This window comes from Saccopteryx leptura, chromosome 9, assembly GCF_036850995.1.
Source record: "Saccopteryx leptura isolate mSacLep1 chromosome 9, mSacLep1_pri_phased_curated, whole genome shotgun sequence".
In the NCBI taxonomy this organism is placed as follows: Eukaryota; Metazoa; Chordata; class Mammalia; order Chiroptera; family Emballonuridae; genus Saccopteryx; species Saccopteryx leptura.
The window spans coordinates 49,360,088-49,368,433 of NC_089511.1; positions in this window are offsets into that span (position 1 = coordinate 49,360,088).

The window sequence follows — 8,346 nt, forward strand, 5'->3', positions numbered from 1 at the left end:
CACTGGCTTGAGCAAGGGGTCACTGGCTCAGCTGGAGAACCTCACCCTCCCACCCCCGTCAAGACACATGTGAGAAAGCAATCAATGAACGACTAAAGTGCTGCAACTATGAGTTGATGCTTCTCATCTCTCCCCCTTCATGTCTGTCCCTATCTGTCCCTCTTTCTCTCTTTCTCATGTGCAGGCTAAAAAAATTAAAAAAATAAAATAAATATATATATATATATTCACACTTCTGTACTGAGAAGAAAATTTAAATCCAAAAAAAAAAAAAAAAAAGAAGAGTGATGTAGAATTTCGCACTGAGAGTAGAACTTGTGTGTGTCTGTAAAGCCAGTAGTCGTGGCCATCACAGCCAGGCAAATGCAGGTTCCCATTAGATTCGGACAGGTGGGGGAAGCATTGATTGCTTCTCAGATGTGCCTTGACTGGGAGGCCAGTGACCCCTTGCTTAAGTCAGTGACCTTAAGTTCAAGCTAGTGATCGTGGGCTTCAACCCAGCAATCTTTAGGCTCAAGCCAGCGATCATGCGGTTATGTCTATGATCCTTCACTCAAATCGGCAACCTTGCTTCTCAAGCTGGTGAGCCTGTGCTCAAGCTGGATGGGCCTCGGGATTTCAAACCTAGGTCCTCAGTGTGCCAGATTAATGCTGCATCCACTGCACCACCACCTGGTCAGGCAAAAATTCTACTTTTAAATGTTAATATTTACATGAAAGGAAATTACTTCCTTGATAACTACTTAAATCTATGATGAAAAGGTTTAGTTCTTATTTTAAAATACGTAAGGAGGGAAAGTTTTTCCAAATTGTTCACTAACAAAAAAGTTTAAAGACCCTACTCTAGCAGAATTTTCATGCATGTGTATAAGAAAACATGTGTATAAATGTTTAAGGCAACATTATTTGCAATAGCAAATTGTTAGAAAGAATTTAAATGTCCCCCCCATATGAATAAAGAAATTGTAATATTTTCATATGGTGGAATAGTATATAGCGGGTTGAGGGGCATAAATTAAATCAATTTATCAACATGAAAACATATCAAGATTTACCAGACTCTAGTTAAAAATGATCCTCAGAATTACAGTGGGTTCATCTTTCTCTCATAGTCTACCATCTCTCAACAAAAAAACCAGTCCAGGAAGCAGGAAGTCCATAGGCTGTCTGACATCAACCAAACCTTGGCCCTGAAGCAGAGGACTTTGAATGGGTGTGTAACATGACCATATCACAGTCATGATCATGAACACTCCAAAGTTGCAGAGACATTTGAATGACTACCCCAGCTGGGAGTGAAAGGGAGATTAAAAAGGCCAAGGACCAACAAGAAGGAAAAAGATTTCCTCATTCTCTTTTTGAAATTTCTACTTGCCTAAAAAGAGGAAATAAAGTATTTAATTACTTTTATAAGAATAATGGATAGTGGAAATAGTAATCTAGCAAATAACCAATGCTGAGATAAGCAGAAAATGACTCTTAGCAAGAAATTAAACCTATGATAATAAAATCAGAGTTCAGGAGTTTATTTTTATAAGAAAGCAAAATCCACAATGCCTAGTAATGACTATTAAGTTTCTTTCCCATATATATAAACTTCATTCTTCTCTGTTTAGAGAAATCTACTTAAGTATTTGAATACTTTGAAAACTAAATCCAGGGCCTGGCTGGCTGGTCCAGTGGATAGAATGTTGTCCCAGAGTATGGACATCCTGGGTTTGATTCCCGGTCAGGGCACACAAGAGGACCATCTGCTTTTCTTCCCATCCCTCTTTTCCACCTCTTTCCTTCCCTCTCTCACAGCCAGTAGCTGGATTGGTTCAAGTGTCAGCCTCAGGCACTGAGGATAGCTCAGTTGTTCCAAGCATCAGCCTCAGGTGCTAAAAATACATTGGTTGATTCAAGTATCAGCCCCAAATGAGGTTTGCAGGGTGGATCATGATGTGTATGACATAGTCTGTCTCATTATCTCTCCTCCTCTCACTTAAAAAAAGAAGAAAGCTATCAAATCTTATTTTCTCACTGACTACAATATAAAATTAGTGATAACATAAAATGGGGAGATAATATGAGCAATAATGAAAACTACTGACTTTTATTATCACTAACATTTACTGATAACATTCAGAAATGAATATAATCATTAAAGGGCATATGTAAGGTCTTATGAAGGCCCTTGACATATTTATATTTTTCCTCCTAGGTCTGTGAAAATATGTTTCTATAAGGACAACCTGAGTGATCACTGTGGCCCAAATAATAATATTTATTGATTGATTACATACTACCACAAAATGACCTAAGAAATACATCTCATGTATTTCCTACAATTTAACCCTAGACTGCTTTCTTACCACAGGAACTAAAATCATCCCTTTCCTATAACAGCTGAAGCATTATTATTATTTCTGCAATTTTCCACCTTCAGAAGTTTTCTTCATAAGGTTCCCAGTATTTTGCAAGTACTTTCCCAGCAGACCCATCCCATCTGTTCACCGGACATGCCCATACAGGTCCAAACCTCCCTAGTGAGGCAGCCTTCACACAAGTACCTCTACCAAAGGGAAAAAGGAAATGGTATTGAACTGGTTGTACTCACTGACCCTCATAATGTTTATGTCAAAGGAGGATGCAGGGTGGTGGCCCTGGACATAAAATGAAACTGGATTGCTATCTGTTAAAAAATATTTCCAACTTTTTGCTTCATTGAATACTTTCCTGTTATTCCATCCTTCTCTTGGAGCATAGAGTACAGCCTTTTTGGAGTTAGTTTATAGGATACAATCTGAGTTACTTTTGGCTTCTCTATACACCGTTCCCCCACTGCCTTACCCTGAAAGAAAGGTATTTAGCTATGTATATTCAGATCATAAATTCCTGGAAAGCTATTTAGCATGGAGGCTAAAAGCGCCATTTCTGAAGCCAGATTGTTCGCTTCCAAAATTGGCTCTGTCACTTGCCACTTATGAGATCTTTAGCAAGTTATTTTATCTTTCTGTATCTGTGAAATGGAGACAATAATAGTGCCCTCCTATGGAGTTGTTATGAGGAGTAAGTGAGGATTGTATCACTTAGAACAAGCCTGGCATACAGTAAAACCTATATAAGTGCTTATTGTTAGTAGTTTTTGAGTGCAGGTAACTAAATCTTATTCAGTTGTACTTTCCTTGTTGCCATCTCTGACACCTTGCCTATTGTTTGGCATATGGTAAGCTTTTAGTAAATGCTGAAATAATGCTGAAGAACTGTCAACAACTGCAAGATAGGAGCTAATAGGAAAATAAAGATTCTCCCATCCTTCAAGGTCTCCCCAATAAACAGTATTTTCTAAATACCGGTAATTTTACGTCTTCTACAGATATAAACTTATGTCATACCAATGTTTCTGTTGAGTTTAAGTAAGCTGCATTAGCCTCTGAGTCCCTCTAGAGTCAAGACTTGGTAATGAAAAAGTCCAATCACGTTGTCATGCCACTGCTTTCTTAAGTCACATGTCCAACATTGTGACATGAGCAAGAATGCACACCATCTTCCTATTACACCTCTTCAAGGTTCTCTGTAGAGGCCAGGTTCAGGAAATATTACCTCCTTCATCAACTAGTTAGCTTCCTGGATATTGTCCACCACAAACTAGAAGGATGCTAGTCCCAGCTGAACTGTGCAAAGAGCAAACCACTGTGGCTTTCCCAAGAACCAGCCTTGTTCATAGCTGTCAGAAGGTACAGTAAGATTTAGAATAAAAATTTCATCTAGACTCTTTAGTTTAAGCCCTGAACAACTAACTACACCTCAGTCTTTGTTTCAGTATAGCTACTCTCACTTCCCTCTGAAGTTTCTTGGAGGTTAAAACAAACAAACAAACAATGCCAAGCACATTTTGACATCAGATAGACATTCAGTTAAGTATTTATAAAGTCAATGACTAAGAGACTACATACTTTTTAAAATACATTCTTAAATATACAAGGAGAACTTAACCAGTGGGATATAATATGATCCTTAGATAATATCATACATATATTATATTACATTAACATATCATGTTATATAATCCTTTTTTTCATATACTTTGTTATGGTATTTTCTGGAAAGACTTTAATAATCACAATTTCCATCTTTTGTTTCCCAAAGAAAACATCAACAGAGAAAATGTCAGGCTTAGTTAATATTTTGTGCCCCGAAGGAGACGGAGGAGGGAGGAAGGTTTACATGGTCTTTTTAATAACAAAGCAAGCACAGTAATGTATTTTATCTCTGTAGCAGCACCAACAACCAAAAGTGGACTTCTACATTTAGTTGAGGTGAACTTTTCTCTTTCAAACAGGTTTTAATGAAATTATCATTTTCTAACATTTCTCTTTTAATTCTAAGATGGAAGTAGCCAAGTCACAACTGAGTTTTAATTTCACAAATTATCCTTATTAACTTTGGGACAAGGTGATGCTTTAATAAAACTCCAGTGCAGGAGGGGGAAATTACTTATTCTAGAATAACTAATAACCTTTTTATTCTTAACTGAGCCAAGCGGCGTTAAGCCATGTCCTCTGGCCAACAGTTAAAGAATGGCTCTGAGGAGGACAACATGGGAAGATGGAGTAGAAAAGAGAATGGAGCAATCACACTAGGAAACAATGGGAGACTGAGGTGGAAAATGGGAAGGTATTTCCCTCAAGGATCAGCGGCCTCTTTAAATCATGCTCTACTGATTAACCCGAGTTTATAGATGTAAAAAAAAAAAAATGAAGACCAGAAAATGAAATGAATGAGATGGAAAAGATTATTGGGGTAAGAAGAGAAAAAGTCCATTTGATGGGGAGCAATAGAGTAAATATAACATGAAATTGCCTTAGGTACAAAAACTCAGTGGTCTATTCTAGATTCTTTGTCTCACTTGAGACAGTAGCCTAGTTCTAACCTAATTCTACTCTAATTATGAGAACTTGTTCTTCATTTTTTTTTTTTTTTTTTTTTTTTTGCATTTTTCTGAAGCTGGAAACAGGGAGAGACAGTCAGACAGACTCCCGCATGTGCCCGACCCCCGACCAGGATCCACCCGGCACGCCCACCATGGGGCGACGCTCTGCCCACCAGGGGGCGATGCTCTGCCCATCCTGGGCATCGCCATGTTGCTACCAGAGCCACTCTAGCGCCTGAGGCAGAAGCCACAGAGCCATCCCCAGCGCCAGGGCCATTTTTGCTCCAATGGAGCCTTGGCTGCGGGAGGGGAAGAGAGAGACAGAGAGGAAGGAGAGGGGGAGGGGTGGAGAAGCAAATGGGCGCTTCTCCTGTGTGCCCTGGCCAGGAATTGAACCCGGGTCCTCCGCACGCTAGGCCGACGCTCTACCGCTGAGCCAGCCGGCCAGGGCTTGTTCTTCATTTTTGATAGTCAAGAATTACTAATATTTACTTTCATATATGAATTTATTTAAAACTATCTGTACAGGATAAGCAAACTCTTTTCTTTTTCCTTCTAGGCAATAATATTTATTCAGCACTACTCTGATTTCTTATATATATCATGCTATTAGTGAAAGGAATAGTGAACTTTTCTTCATATGTTTCGCAAAGTAAGCCTTTCAAACACATAAAAAAAATAAAATAAAAAGAATTGGTCCACATAGAACTTAGGTCACTTAGCCTTGAGATTTTTTACAGTAAAATATTAAATTTAGTCAAAAGGACCAGGGACCAATCAATCACGTAGTAAATCAATTCAAAACATAGATATCAATATATAAATTGGAGGTGTTATAACTAAATAATAAAATATTATCTGGATCACTAAAGATACCAATCTAGTTTTAGGGGATTTTTTTTTTATCTGTTTAGATATTCAGCCATGGATAAATTGTTAATAAGTCCTGTGGAAAGTATGCTCAGGTAGAACTATGGAGAAAAGTGGTGATTGAATTGGGAAGAGTGACACAATATGTAGAGCTATGAACTTTTTTCATGAATGTTTTAGCAATTGTCTTAGTTTCTTCCATAACATACCATAGACTATGTGGCTTACACAACAGTAATTTACTTTCTCATAGTTCTGGAAGGTGTGAAGTCCAAGATCAAGGTGCTGGCCTGTTCAGTTCCTTGTAACAGCTCTCTTCTCTTACTGGCTTCAGAGGGCCACATTCTCGCTGTGTCCTCCTGTGGCAAGGAGGGAGGTCAGGAGAGAGAGAGAAAGAGGAAGATAAAGAGAGAGAGAGGTATTAATCTCACCCCAAGGGCCCATCTTCATTATCTCATTTAACCCTAGTTACCCCCCAAAGGCTCCATCTCCAAATACCATCCTATGAAAAGGGCTTCAACATATGATTTTTTTCCATAACAGCAAAAAGAATATGATATATTATTTCAGTTCCAATAAGTTGTTAAAAGTACACTCCATCTTGTCTTTCTCACTGAATGTAACTATAAAACTTGAATGAAACACATGGAATAAGCTATTCAAGGACTCTGGAGGGTTAATAGTAGCAGGTGAACTAGGGAAGAAGACCAGAATTCAAAACACTGCTGAATTAGCAGTGAGTTTTCTGGGCTTTTTTTTTTTCTTTACCAGAATCTCCTGGTCTAGACTCAGGATACCCAGAAACTCGGGTTTCCCTGAAACTCAGAATGAACACCAAGGCACAGACAGAGAAAGCTGCAAGAGAAAGAAGCCTTCCAGTTCTGGTTCAAAGAGCAGAGAGTATCAAGAAAATTTAACAGTTTTTGTTCTTTTCTCTGTTTTCTAGTGCCATAGGCCCTAAGAAATCTTGGCCCTCAAGCAGTGGCAATGATAGCAATGGCAGTGGGGACCCATTGGGCACCAAAATCTCTGCTGCAGGGGACCCTTCCCCGGTGAAGAAGCTGTAGTCCCAAGAGGGTGGGCAGAATGTCAGTTGCACTATTTCTCATTGTCCTTCCACTTGTTGGCCCTGGAATTGGCACAGTTCCAGAAATCACATAGCAGAGGAAGATGAATAAAGCACTAGTTTTCTGGCTAAGAAGTCTAAAAGAGGAAGCCCAGGGAAGCAGAAAGTATCAGAGATCATGGAGAGAGAGAGAGGAACTCAGGAAAGTAAGAGATAAAGTTGAGTATAAAACTTCTTACAAGAAAACAACAGTTTAAATGATTTCAAATTTCTCATCAGAAGTTGTAGAAGGTAGAACGAAGTAGGACAACTTAAAGTGCTGGAAAAGAAAAAGAAAAAGAAAGAGAAAAACAAAACAACTCTGTCAGCCCACAGTTTTAAATTCAGTAAAAATGTCCTTCATGATGAAGTTGAAATAAACATGCTCTCAGGGAAGGAAAACAAAGAAAACTCATTACCAACAGACCTACTCTAAAAAATTACTAAAGGAAGTTCTTTAGACAGAAAAGAACTTATCCCATAAGGAAACTTGGAACATCAGTAATAAAGAAAGAAAAACAGAGATTATAAATAACTAGGTAAATATAATAGACTGTTCTTTTGAGTTCCTTAAAATATATTTCATGTCTGAAAGCATAAATGATAACATTGTCTGGGGTTTTCAATATATGTATTGTTGTCATAAGACAACTACAACATAAAGAGGAGAGATAAAGGGATCTAAATAATGGGAATATTTCTATATTTGACTTGAAGTGGTAAAATATATTTATTTTCAGTAGATTATGAAAAGTTAAGTATATGTATTTTAATTCCAAGAACAAAAATTATAACACTTTTACATAAATGTATAGTAAAAAATACAATGGGTAAAATGAAATTCTAATAAAATGTTCAAATGAACCAAATAATGTCAGAAAGGGGAAAACAAAGAAATGAAAGAAAAGAATTTAAAAGGAAACCAACAGAAAACAAATAAAATGGTAGACCTATAACCAACTGCATTAATAATTACATGGAATGGAAATGGCTTTTTTTTTTCTTCTTCTGCATTTTTCTGAAGCCGGAAACGGGGAGAGACAGTCAGACAGACTCCCACATGCGCCTGACCGGGATCCACCCGGCACGACCACCAGGGGCGACGCTCTGCCCACCAGGGGGCGATGCTCTGCCCCTCCGGGGCTTCGCTGTGCTGCGACCAGAGCCACTCCAGCGCCTGGGGCAGAGGCCGAGGAGCCATCCCCAGCACCCGGGCCATCTTTGCTCCAATGGAGCCTCGGCTGTGGGAGGGGAAGAGAGAGACAGAGAGGAAGGAGAGGGGGAGGGGTGGAGAAGCAGATGGGCGCCTTTCTTGTGTGCCCTGGCCGGGAATCGAACCCGGGACTTCTGGACGCCAGGCCGACGCTCTACCACTGAGCCAACCGGCCAGGGCCTGGAAATGGCTTTAATATACCAATTAGAACACACATACTGGCAGAATGGATACAAAGAATGT